Source organism: Rutidosis leptorrhynchoides, chromosome 11, assembly GCF_046630445.1.
Source record: "Rutidosis leptorrhynchoides isolate AG116_Rl617_1_P2 chromosome 11, CSIRO_AGI_Rlap_v1, whole genome shotgun sequence".
Lineage (NCBI taxonomy): Eukaryota > Viridiplantae > Streptophyta > Magnoliopsida > Asterales > Asteraceae > Rutidosis > Rutidosis leptorrhynchoides.
The window spans coordinates 233,633,598-233,647,678 of record NC_092343.1 but is presented as its reverse complement, the minus strand read 5'-3'; the positions used below and the strand labels follow the sequence as shown (position 1 = coordinate 233,647,678).

At 36.6% G+C, this 14,081-nt stretch overlaps 1 long non-coding RNA gene across 1 annotated transcript in view; it reads right to left on the bottom strand.

The window, feature by feature from the left end:
• Positions 1 to 6,366: 6,366 nt before the first annotated feature.
• Positions 6,367 to 14,081, bottom strand: part of LOC139877730 (uncharacterized) — a 38,712-nt gene continuing 30,997 nt past the window's right edge. The window contains exon 3 of the long non-coding RNA XR_011768748.1: positions 6,367 to 6,502. This is a non-coding gene — a long non-coding RNA (uncharacterized lncRNA). The remainder of the gene's footprint in view (positions 6,503 to 14,081) is intronic.

The following is a 14,081-nucleotide window of genomic DNA, read 5'->3' as shown; positions in this document are numbered from 1 at the left end:
AACATGCAGGGAAGATGTGGGGGATTAGCACGAAGCTAAGTGAGTGCAACTAACTACAGGCAATAGTATACAGAACCGTCATACTAATCATATCACAAAGAGCTAATACACAAACATCACCCAAGTGCCGTCTACAGAGACTCTGGCGGCTCGGCCAAACCATTAACCACCAGCTGATCGGACTGGGGCTTACCAGAAGTTCCTCCACCACCGTATGTATATACATAATCCACACGTGACGGACGCGTCATTCACATATATATACACCACGGCTGTCTAGGCTACCACAGAGGAACCCAACCCGCAGGTTGATCTCTCCTACCGAGGCTACCACACAATAGGGACGCACTGGGCTCCAGCAGATAAGCATCAACTAACATGCAGTGATCACAACATACTAACTAACTGTATCAATAAGTGCAACTAACAAGCATGGCAGTCATAATATAACATGCTACTCTATACTATATTCCACAGTTAGTCCCACTCACCGATACCGACATCACTCGGTAGTCTAATGTCACCGAGTCTTCTCCTCGTCTGTATCACCTGAAAACAATACTCACAAGTTAGCAAATCATATTCCAAATGCTAACAATATCACAATCACAATATATACACACATATATACATACACACATACTCCATCAATATTCAAACGGGCAGCATAACGGCTACAAATCAGCACTTAGTAAAATTTTCCAACACTCGGTCGACTGTCAGAGACAGTCGGCCGACTGTCTACACTCACTCGGTCGAGTGTCTAGTCACTCGGTCGATGGTCTCTCACAGACACACTCGGCCGTGGGTCTCACACACTCGGTCGATGGTTGAGTCGGTCAGTTGAGTGTCTCGAGACACTCGGCCGAGTATGTTTATCTGCAGAAGCTGAAGAACAAAGTGACGGGTTTCACCCAAAATCATCCAATTCTTGCTCTAGAGCTCGATTACGACCTCAAAACTGACCAAATTGAAGACACTAAACATAAAGAAACATAAACCAACAAGATTTTGACTCAAACAACATCAAATCTCACCATTTTGACCCAAATTACTCACTTTACAAAAACTCACACAAAAACCCAAATTTCTCAAGAATTAAAGCATGAAAGCTTGTGATTCTTACCTTGATAGAATCAGTATATCACAAGGAACAAGGTAATGTAAAAGATTTGAGCTCAAGATCAAGGATTTAAGATTAGGGTTTGATAGATGGAAGGGATGAAGATACGGTTTTGGAAAGAAAAGTCTAGAAATGAGAAGAAGAACCCAGCACTAGCCACTTAAGTGAGTTTAATTCCCACACTGTTCAACTCACGGGTATTTATCAGTTATCTGATATCTTTCGTACATCATTTGGCAACCCAAATGAAGTCCAAATTAATAAAACAAACCTGTTATGTGACCCTTGTCACAAACTGGTCCTTTCCACATACACAAATAATTATAAACATATAATTATAAAAATCACTAATTAACATCACACAAGGGCAATTTGGTCATTTCCTCCTAGGCCCGATCTCAGGATGTTACATGATGTTTTGCTAGCTCATCTAGGCTTAGTGATTCACCTAATACACTTAGGAACTAGTTTTGAAACAATTTAGGATCGTTTGATTGGAAAATGCAATTTTGATAAAAATGTACGAAATTAGGCTTTCGATTTTTCCTAACGTTAAAACATTTTTAAAACTTAGGATGACTTGAAAACTAGTTTAAATTGAGATATCATTGACTTAAGAATGAAATTGGAATCTAGTCTTTGATTTTTCTTATTTTGTATGTTTTGATTAAAATGAATATTTTTCGATAAAAATGGTTTTAAATCATAACTTAAGAACGTTATAGGCAAAGTTTGATGTTGGAAAATATTTAAGGTAATTGAAAATGGTTATTAGGATCGTTGTATGCTTAGAAATCATCTCACTTTGAACAAAATTGCTTATTACGACTAACTCGCTATAATTATTATTTTTAGCATTATTTGTTGCAATCACGGGTACGTTTTAAATTTTGCTTGAAAATAAGTTTATAGTTGGTTAAGATATGGTTTGCAGTAATTTTTTCTATAATTGACAATAATAGAGTTATGGAAAATGCCATTTTTAAAGCCCTCATTTCGAATTTTTTTTGAAAATTATAATCATTTTCATTCTTTCTTACTATAATAAGTATTATTATTTTGGAATTGTTTAAATATTGCGGATGGCAAATAGATATCGTCTACCCGAAGAGTACGAGTTACCCCATTCTATCCACGGGCAAGATAATCCAGAGGTAAATGAGCCGTTTATGAGAACTTGGATAAACAAACGAAAGGGTCATAACAAGTACATCAATTGGGAAATAATGGAACAATGCAGGTGGGCGGAGGAACTGAGAGGAATGTTAAGTTTTCAGATGAATGGAAAAACACACAGCGCCTGGTTAAAGTTGTTTGAAATTAACGAGAGCGTGTATCAAGAACCGTTTGCTGAGTTTATGGCTACATGGAATTTTGAGGCAAACGTTGACCCAAAAGAGTATAACACTCGTTCTTGCATCTACTTCCGCCACCAAAATATCATGAACCATCTCACTCTTGCGCAGTTCGCCACTTATCTGGAGTTGTACAAGAATTCTCATGTAAACCGCTTGGTATTCAAGAGAGGGTACACTACTTTGGACCCTACAGTAAATTATCAGGTTTTCTGGCAAACCTACACCACCGATCAAGAAGCCTGAAGGTCGAGGAAAAAGGCATCTAGTTTCATTAACCCAGTCCATCGCATCCTCCATCACCTTATAATTAAGATTCTTCATCCAAAAACCCAGCATGGCAGAGATGTTACCATTGCCGACATGCATCTTATGCACTCCATGTTCCACAACCGAAACATGCGAGTTGCATTCACTAATGAGAAAAATGCACCACGTACAGTTGAGCCAGTTTAAGGGGCTGTAGTCACAAAAATTCTTCGACGGATGCACATCTTGGGAAGTATTGAAGCAATGGGTTATTGGAGAGAGACTGAGTAAGGAGAGATCGGGTATAAACTGCTGCACAATTGGCAGTTTATTCAGATACGGGATCATCAGTTGATAGTCTAGCTAACCCAACAATTGCAGGTTCAGTCGATAGGAGTGTGCCTAGTGTGACAGTTAGAGGTTTTAGGCTCAACCCTAGGATGAGGGATGGCAGGAGACGAGGTCGGGGTTCACAGGATCCAAGGGATGAGGATGATCCCACGTTGCAGGGTGAGCCCACTGATAGTGACACCCAGAGACATTCACCAGTACGTCAGGGGGCTCAACCATATTATGAGCCGTATCATTATCACATGGGGGATTTGCCTGGGCCGGAAAATGGTTTGCTGAGTCTGCGATATTCCAGAACCTGGAGCACTTCATGCATCATTCAGGCAGATAGCTTAATGTCCCACCATATCCATGGCCGCATCCTTTGATCATCACCCACAGAGAGCCTACAGATGCAAGGACTAGTTATCAGCATCGACCACCACCTCCTCCTCATCCTCCTCCTCCTCCTCAGCATCACTACAACCAACACACAATTATTCCATCTCTACCACAAGAGCAAAACACAGGGTACGAGGATTTGGCTAACAGCATTTTCGGGACGAACCTCATCAGCACACATAGAGATACATCTGCCGGTGTTCAGACTTCTGTATGGGATCAGGCTGTAAGCCATGGTATAGCCGAGGATGTGACACAGGGTTTAGGAGGAATGGGTGTAAACACTGATTGGGGTAGGGATCTGCAAGAAGGACAGGGTTGACGCACGGGCCGATGATTCATACCAGCACCTCATCGCTCACCGGACTAATTGCACGTTTGAACGACGTTCGTTTCATGGTATCCTCAGGCACGAACACTTCAGGATGGGTACGACAGTTGGCCACCGACGAGGAGATGCGCGATGAAGGACAATCAGATTTGAGACCTCCGAGGTAGCCTCGTACCAGTGTATCATATTCTCTTTCTCCGCACATGCCAGATCAACCATCATTCTACCCTATCTCTCTCTATTTCATCTATGATTATTTGTGATGTTATGATACAATATTACATTATTCATGTACGCTCAATATTGGGCATAACTACTTTTTACCTTTCTTAGTTTGTATGATATTAGTTGAATAAATTTGCATGAATAAAAGCCACAAAACAAACGACGATCGAGACCATACACAAGATGGAAGCACGACTTGGATCAAGGACGCATTGAACGAGAATGGTGCCACCACAAGAATAGAAGAAACCATAATCGGCGAACCATCCAGCCACACCTCGCGACCATAGGGGAATACTACGTCTTCACCACTTTTTCAATAGAATATACGCAACATACTAGACCACTTTAAACACTAAGTGTGGAATTAACAACCCTACCAACATAAACTTTTAATAACAAAGTGTCTTTTTCAAAACCTAAAGTGTGGGATACCCTGTGTCCTTAACATTGAGGACAATGTTGGTTTAAAGTGTGGGATAGCAATATTTTACACATAATGATTATCGCAAAATCCTCAAGTGTTTTTAAAACTAAATTTTTTCGCAAAATTTAAAACTTTTCAAGCCTTAAAACACTTAGGATTACAAATTCTATAAATGATAAAAAAAGGTTTTTGTTACAAAATAGACAAAAGAGTAAAATGAGGTCAAAACGTTTTGCAAAAACCAAAACAAAATCTTCAAAAGAGCATTGCATAACCAAAGGCGCAATTCGACCCATTATAATTGTTGTGAGGCACCCCAAATAAGGCCAACAAGCACTCATTTTTAGTGCTTCACTATATTTCCGTTGAGTGTCCCGATGTTAGCATCTCTGAATCAGAACTTTCTCTTGATCTACACTTCGGAATCACACCTTTTGATCAGAATTACTAGGTTATAAACCACGGCTATTCGTGAAGAAAAAACACCCCCATCAAATACCTCAATTTCCATTTTCACTCCAAGCCACCACAAATCCATCTACTGTTACCTATTGTTTTCATTCACCTCATAAATAAAGAAATAAATCCAGACGAAAATCAGGTTTGACTGTTTAAGGTGCCCATTTGATCTGGCCGTTTAGCAGGCCGTTTGTGAGCCAGGCAGGCCGTTTGGCAAGCCGTTTGGTCTGCCTGGTCAGTTGATTTTCACTAAATAGTAACTTGATTTCTCGTCTTTCACCGTTTTCGCTCTAGAATATTCGTTTTAGCTCCGTTTTACTTGATTCTTTTTGCATCGCCTTCGTAATTACTTAATCTACAAAATCAACCGAAAAGGCGATAATTTTGCCGACAAAGTTTGAATGTTTATTGTTCTAGGGCTTAATATTGGGGGTAAAAATATGACTTTTTGGCCGATATTAAATACCCCACACTTAGCTTTGCTTGTCCTCAAGCAAAAAGCGGGAATATAAGGATCTTTCTAAGAGATTCTTCCTTGCCCCACCCGTGGATCCTTTTATTATGCCTTCATCAGAATTCGTCACATCTTTCGAAAGTATTAGAAAAAGTTTCGAGCTTCGATCAACTGGTCGCTAGATTTCAATTGTGTCCATAGTGAAAAAGGCATACTTTCCAACTCTCGGATATAGAGTATACATGATCCGGCTCCTCACTAGCGGATCACTCATATCACTCAAGTGTTTAGGGTGGCCTATTCTAATTGTATTGTCACTCAGAAGCCAGTCATGTAACAGTTCTCATCATAGGCTTGGTAAAGCATCGATATCTCCACCGGTTAAGTAAGGACATCAATGATCTTCTTCCTAGGCATTCTTTCAAGAGGAAGACGGGTTGTAGGCTTTGGTTGGAAATTTTAATGGATTGGTGAAAGGTATCCAGATCTTTTGATTTTGAGAGAATTGATAGTCTTCGATTCTTTAGAGTATCCATTTTTGGATAGAGAGCGGCTTGAAATCCGTAAAAAGTTTTCTTCGGAAGAGGCGGATTTTGCTAAGACATTGTCTAGAATTTTCTTTGGCTCCCCCGGTATCCTTCTTTAGGGAAAATTCTCGGGTTTTTCTTTGCCTTTATTCATAGAGACTTTGCTCTTTCATTAAACATTTTTTTCGGCATACCCTTTCTTCATAACTTTTGTCTTTCGTTCATGGTGCCTGAGAGGAAGTGATAATCCACTGAAAATAGGTCTTTGACCTATCAAAAACAATCATGGGTTCCAAATTGAGACGACCCGACCCAATCCATAGGGACGAATACAATAACATATGATTACATCGCGAGGTACTTGACCTCTAAATGATACATTTTACAAACGTTGCAATTGTTTTTAAAAGACAACCTTTCATTACATCAAAAGTTGACAGATATGTATACCATTTCAGAATATCCAATCTATAAATGACCTAATCCGTCAATTACTTAATAATAATAATCTTTAATGAACTTCAACGACTCGAATGCAACATCTTTTGAAATATGTCATGAATGAATCCAAGTAATATCCATAAAATGAGCTAATGCACAGCGGAAGATTTCCTTCAAACCTGAGAATAAACATGCTTTAAAGTGTCAACCAAAAGGTTGGTGAGTTCATTAGTTTATTATAATCATTTCATTTTCATCATTTAATAGACCACAAGATTTCATTTTTCATAACAACCATCTCAAGCAGGCATTTCGCATCGTACTTAGAGATAAAAATCATTCATATGGTGAACACCTGGTAACCGACATTAACATGATGCATATAGAATATCCCCAATCATTCCGAAACTACCTCAGACCTGATTAAAATCGAAGTACTAAAACATCCGGTACTTTGGATGGGGCTCGTTGGGCCCGGTAGATCTATCTTTAGGATTCGCGTCAATTAGGGTGTACGTTCCCTAATTCTTAGGCTACCAAGCTAAACGCGGTATATCTAAATTCGATCATTCAACCATAGAAAGTAGTTTCACATACTTGTGTCTATTTCGTAAAACATTTATAAAAGTTGCGCATGTATTCTCAGTCCCAAAAATATATATTGCAAAAGCATTTAAAAAGGGAGCAAATGAAACTCACCATACTGTATTTTGTAGTAAAAATACATATAACATCATTGAACAAATGCAAGGTTGGCCTCGGATTCACGAACCTAAATTATTTATATATATTTATGTATTTGTCAATATTTGTCTAATACATTAAGTTAAGTCATAGTGCACCACAATCCTAATGCTCGAGTCTAATATGCAAAGGTCGACAAAAATTAGTTTGACTCAAAATGATTTCCATTAAAAATGATTATTATATGATTTTAAATATCGTCGTTTTATATTTTTAAAAATATTTTAAAAGATTTAATAGAGTAAATAATATAATTCATTTATTAATAGATCCAATTTTATATTAAGATATACTTTTACATATCATAAGTAATAAAATTTATAAAGTGCATTTAATTATCATAAAAATATTGTGATAGATTCTATTGAGGCAATTATATACTTTGTATTACATTTTTATTTGATAAACTAGTATTGATAATAATAATAAGTAACAGTCGTGTTATTTTGTAATAATAATTATTACTATTTTATTAATAAAAATCAATATTTATATTTACTAAAAAATGATATTATGGTAAAATGATAATTGTAATTATGATATCTTTTACGATACTTTTTAATATTAACTTTAAAATAATAATTTTTATTTAAATTGATAATAATAATGATATTTTATAATAACAATTCTTAATGATAATACTTTTATTGATAGTAATAATAATAATAATAATAATGATGATGATGATGATAATGATAATGATGTTAATAATAATTATTATAATATTAATAATAATATTAACAATTAGATAAATTTTAGAACAACGATATTAACGATGACAATATAATCATTTTTACGAAATTTAAATTGATTATAACTTCTAATCCGTCCATCAGATCCCTTTGGCACCTAAAGGTAAAGTTATTAATTTTTCACTAGCTTTCCAATGACATGCATATCTTATACCTTTTTTCATCCCTAGTATAACAACCTTTTTTTTCATCCCTAGTATAACAACCTTTAAGATTCAACATAACCTATCTAAGGGCAATATCAAATATACAAGCATGCACAATTCTATATTCTCGAGCACTAGTCAGGGATATACTATTAGTAAATAAAAGTTAAGTTATGAGTGCTCACGTATCAATATTGAGGTTCAATATTGTAGGAAAGGTACGTAGACGCAACGGAGATGACAAACACTAGATTTGACCCACGAGCATAACCCCCGAACATTACCCATCACCTCCATAGCCATAACCCATAATTTCCCTAGCCCTATCCTACTCATAAAACTTGTCTTGAAATGACCCGCTCATGAACTCGTCGTAATATTTTATGTATAATAATAATAATACTACTAATAATAATACTCCTAATCATAAAATAAATATTGATCTTATTAATAATATTATTAATAATAATAATTATAATTAATATATATGTAGAGAGATTTGAGAGACGAGAGAATGGAAGAATGAAAATAATGAATTCAGTTTGAACAAAAAATGCGTTCTAGATTTATATAATGTTGCTGGGACCCATTAACTGTGAAATCTCGGAGTGATGAAGGAAATAAGGTCCGTAATTTGCGCCTAACATAACATCACATAAACACGTCTAACTAAACTTTATATATAGATTTTATAATATTATTTAATATTTAATATATTTAATCTTTAGAATTAATTAAATATTATATTATATTTACGTTCATGGTAAAAATATAATTTTTACAAAAATGACACGGTCGTGGTCTCACGACTCATGTACCACTTTCGGTTTTTCGGGCGCACTTTCGTACGTTTAGAAAACTAGCCTTTTAAGTTACGTGACGTGTACCTTTCACAAAAATTAGACTCACTCATCAATAAATTTCTTTTATAAAAATATAACTTATAAAATTGACCGTTGTGGTCATTTACTTCTATAAATCAGTGACTCGTTATTTATCAAAATATATTATTTTAAATCAGGACGTTTTATGACTCGTACCTTTATCAAAATATAGACTTAATAAATGAAAAATTAACCCACTCAAAGTGTAACTTAAACTTTTGAGTATTTTGGTCATTTCCTTTTATAATTCACAATCTTGTTATTTATCAAAGTCTATTTATTAATATTAGTTTAAAAATCAAAACGTTTTATGACTAATTAAATATATAAATCTATTTAAAATTTATAATCTTATACACAATACATATTTTTGAAATATTTATCTAATAACATACTAGTTAACTTTTCAAAACTAGATATATTTCAAAGTATAATTTAAGATCATTTACATAATCGAAAATCCTATAACGTTTATGCTTTAAAACTTAATTTGATTTAATTCTTGTATGCGTAGATGTTTAATTAATTTTCTTAACTTTCTAAATAATATAACTTAATATAACATATCAAAAGGGTTTATCTAGTCAACGAATCTTATCCCAATTATTCCTTCTATATGATAAATCGAGTATTATGAAATTCGATTCTCCACTAACTTTTGTCTAACTCCCAATAAGTGATACTTTGTTCTTACTTGTAAATCACATTACCATTTATTCCGAATACCGTTAAAAGTAAGAGTTTTCTAATTCAAAGTGGGCCTCATAACAGAGACTCGAAATCATAAATCAATGTATCTGGTAATTCAATCATTTGATATCATCTTTTAATCTTGTTGATTAACTTACATCGAACAAATACGTTTATGTAAAGTATTATCTATTCAATACCTTGATAGCATTTCCAAGTTCATAAAATAGATCTCATAGCTTACGTTCATATCAACTAATCCGTTCAATGTTTTATAATATATGTCAATCTAATAAGCACACATGTATATATACATATATATTTATTTACACGTAATTGTTCGTGAATCGCTTGGCATGGTCAAAGGGTATTTGATTAAATGAATATAGTTTCAACACTTTCGAGACTCAAACATTACAGATTTTCTTATCGTGTCGGATATATATAAAGGTTAAAGTTTAAATTTGTTCGGAAATCTCCGGGTCATCACACAAATCTTTCAACAAGTGCTTTTGAAGTGAATTTGATCGATCTATCTCTTTATTAATCTCTGGATAAATGGAAAGGGGAATGAAGGTGAATAGTGTATTTTGGGAGTGAATTTGGGGTGAATATTTCTGATTCATCAACTCTTTATGTGAGTTGGTCGGTTTAAAGTGCGTGGAGTGGAAACGGAAACGGATGACTTTTTGTCTTCTCTATTCAGAATGATTTCGGAAGGAGTATTGCACTTGCACCACGTATGGCGCCTACTAACCATTGGTCTTGAAACGTATGTCAGAACCAAGTTCTAACTTGAACCGTACACTGGCACGCTCATCAATTGAAATGACAAAGTACTGTAGATTTGATGGGTCATATAGATACTTTGGGTCCAAGATTCCTCACCTTTTGGGAGTAGGGGTCGTGCTTGATCATGCGTAGCCTTTTACATATTTTCTTAAAAGAAATCTTTTGACACAAAAACATCAGTTTCATCTTAATCGTTCTATTCTAATGAATGTTTCAAAAACCGATTTCTAGCAATTTTATTGGATCTTTTGGGCAAAACAAGGTAAGAATTTTTTGAAATCACCCAATATCCATTGCTTAATTACTTTTTTAGACAAAAGAATTTTTCAACTTGGCATTTTACGGTTACTCGACCTTTAAACCTTTATCCAATACCCCACACTTAGAAGAGCATTGTCCCTAATATTCTCTGAAAAAGAATATTTTAATATTTTATAAATTAAGGACATTGTCTTCTAAAATTTCCAAGTTAGTTGTGGGGGTTACCCCACACTTAGAGATTTTAGTGCGTAATAATTGAAATAGGTTTGAGGAAGGATTACTTCCCTATGGTCATGTTACTTTCCTAGTGCTAGGCCTTCCTACGGTTGGTCTCCTAATTGCTGGAAAGGACCAGTCTCTTTTGATAAGATTTCTGCATGAAGAACAAATAGAAAAAGGCAGCATTTCAACTATATATAACTTTTTAGTACAATGCTTCAAAAAGAAAAAACTAAAAGTAAATAAAATAAAGTAGTCTATGGAATACTATCCTGGTCAATGTGCTGAGTCGGCGCTGCGAAGTATCCAAAGAGATCATCATCATCCTCGAGTCTCAGCAAATACTCGAGTAGTTTCCCTATATCCATCTCAGGGCCTAGTAATGAATCCAGACAAAGGTCTGACGGTAACTTTAGGTGTGATAGGCTCGGGAAAGGCTCCTCATCAGGGATGTTTCCGGTAATCTCAAATGCCTGGGCCGTGGGTGGCTCAACTGATATGGGAATCGTGACTAGGTGACAACCCTCAGGTAGCTCAGTGACCGGGACTACCTCGGGGATTGGAGCAGGTGGCGTGATGGGAATAGGAGTATGATATCGGCTAAAAAGTCACGTTTTCACCCCGGTATTAAGGCTCAAAAATAAGAAAGATTCGAACTTTGTCAGAAAAAACCACTTCATCGGTTAGAACTGAAGAACAAGTAATTACGAAAGCGGTGCAAAAAGAATCAAGAGAATCGGAGCTAAAACGAAGATTCTAGAGCGAAAACGGTGAAAGACAAGAAATCAAGTTACGATCCAGGGAATCAAGGCTGACCAGCACCAGAACTGGCCTGCCATACGGCCTACCATACAGCCTGCCAGTATGGGGTACGGCCTGCCACACGGCCACGCAAACGCCCCCAAGAAACGGGCTGCCAGCCATACGGCCTACCAAATACGGGCCACCATACGGCCTGCCAAACGGTCTGCCGACCGTATTTTGGCAAATTTCTAGTCTATTTAAAGGGTCTTTGTTATTCATTCCAACACACACTTCAATTCACTTCTTTCTCTCTCTTGTACAATATTAGTCATACTCTCAAGGCCTTCGACTCTGTGCGGGAAACCTAGTACCCGGAGAAGAACGCTGAAGATTGTATTAGGAGCGGTCTGGAGTCTTGAAGTTGTCACTTTTGTATTCAGAACTCGTTTAATCTACTGGTACTTCTATCCTTTATCTTATATAATGTTTTATGATATCGTTGCCATGATTAGCGAGTAGTTATCTTTAGTGTATGCTATGATGTAAGTAGTTATAATGCCGAAATAATATTATGGCTTGTGTATGATGTCGAAATGCTTTCCGATTATGCTTTAAACTCAATCGCTTTTCCAACTAATAGAACGTAGTTATAGGCTCTATTATTGGGAAGTCGCGAACCCCGATTCAGAGTACACTATCTGTGTCACCCCTTGGTAAGAGAAGTCTATCGGATACAACGTAAGATCGACTGAGGCACACCGGTTGTAGTAAGTCTATCGAGCTTTGGATTCCGACTGAGGACTCTTTCATAGTGAAACATCTGACTAGACCCTTAGTACATTGTTGGTCCTAGACCATGCTAGTGTAGTCACCAAGCATATAAACTTCGTACGTGCACGCTGAAGCACAGCGATTGTTGTAAGCTGTACAACTGCTAAGTAAGGCCATGGAACCCGGTTAGTGTTTACCAGTACACTGCACCATAACGCGATCTCAAGCATTGCACCCCGCTTGAGGGATTCTTAGTTAATTAAGGAACTGTTTGTTTAGAGACATAAAGGATTGGACCGTTAGGATAATCGAACGTGTTCATGGAAGCCAGCTTGACTTGGCCATGGTGTTCTTTATGGTTGAACTCTTTTTAAGGGCCTATCTATCTTTTACCAATCATTAACGAAAGTATTAAAACACATCACGTCTCTTGGATATGGTAAACCATGTATTCTATTACGATTAAGAAAGTTTAGACCATTTTGGAATGTTAATACGTCACCCAACCGAGTCGCTCAATTGGATGGGCCGTCTGAACGTGTATGCCTGTAGTCAGACTGCACGGGCGTCAGGAGTAAGGGACGTTGCAGTCTATTCAGAATCTTCAAGCCTAACACAGTACCCAGTGACATGTCTTATGACAGGGGCGTTTAGGACCAGTGTAATGAATACAAGGCCTCTGCCTATTCATGAGCCAGCATTCCATAATCTCGGCAGAATAACTGATGAAGTCATAGTATGCACTCACTTTAGCCTTATCTGAATTACAAATTTTATCGCATTTACTTTATCTGTCTTATTTAATTAGAAAATCCCAAAATAAATATTCACTACTCCCTAACTATCTTAGGCTTAAATATAGGTTCGATTCTACTGATATCTCAAAAATACAACCCTAGGTCATACTTCCCTTACTTATAAGGAGTAGTTAGATTTAGGCCCCGCTAAATATAAATTTAAAACAGTACCTTCCTCCCACGAGTGGCTGATGCTGGCGAGCCGCGGCCCGACGACACCGCGCGAATAAAAACCGTCCGTTTCGGCCATATCACGGGAGGAGTATAGTTTTTGGCGCCGCTGCCGGGGAACTGGTATCATGCAATACTGCTCTCTATCAAACTTATTCAAAAGCATTTAGTGGTGTCTAAGAAAGACAATTATACACAGACTTGGTTGTTGGATTTTCCGAACAGTCGCCAATTATATTGGGACCAAAAGGATCCTGCCTCTCCGTAGTCGGCATGGCCACTTGGTTTGTTGAATAGTTCGTGCGGAGCTCTGTTACCAAAATTCCAGGGAATCAGTAGCCAGAACCAAAAACATATTCAACCGTAGGATAGTTAATTAATTAAATTAGATTACTTTAGACTACCTTAGATTAGACTAACTTAGACTACCTTAGATTAGATTATCCTAGAATAGATTAGATTAGTTTAGCTTATATAATTTTAGTTTATCTGCGAAAAATTAAAAACATAAAGGCATACCCAGTGTACGTCCCAAACCCGATCTAGACCAGGGTCGTTGTTATTCGTACCTGATCCAGACGCAATAATCTCTAAAGCACGTAAGGAAGCACGAATGAGAAATCAAATGGCGTTACGCGTTACTTTAGCAGAAAATACCAAACCCTCGATTGAAGGTCGAGGAGGACCAATCATATTTCCAGAGATTCAAGGACACTCGTTCGAGTTAAAACATCACATCATCCAGCTCATTCAGAATAGCTGTCAGTTTCATGGATTACCGAATGAC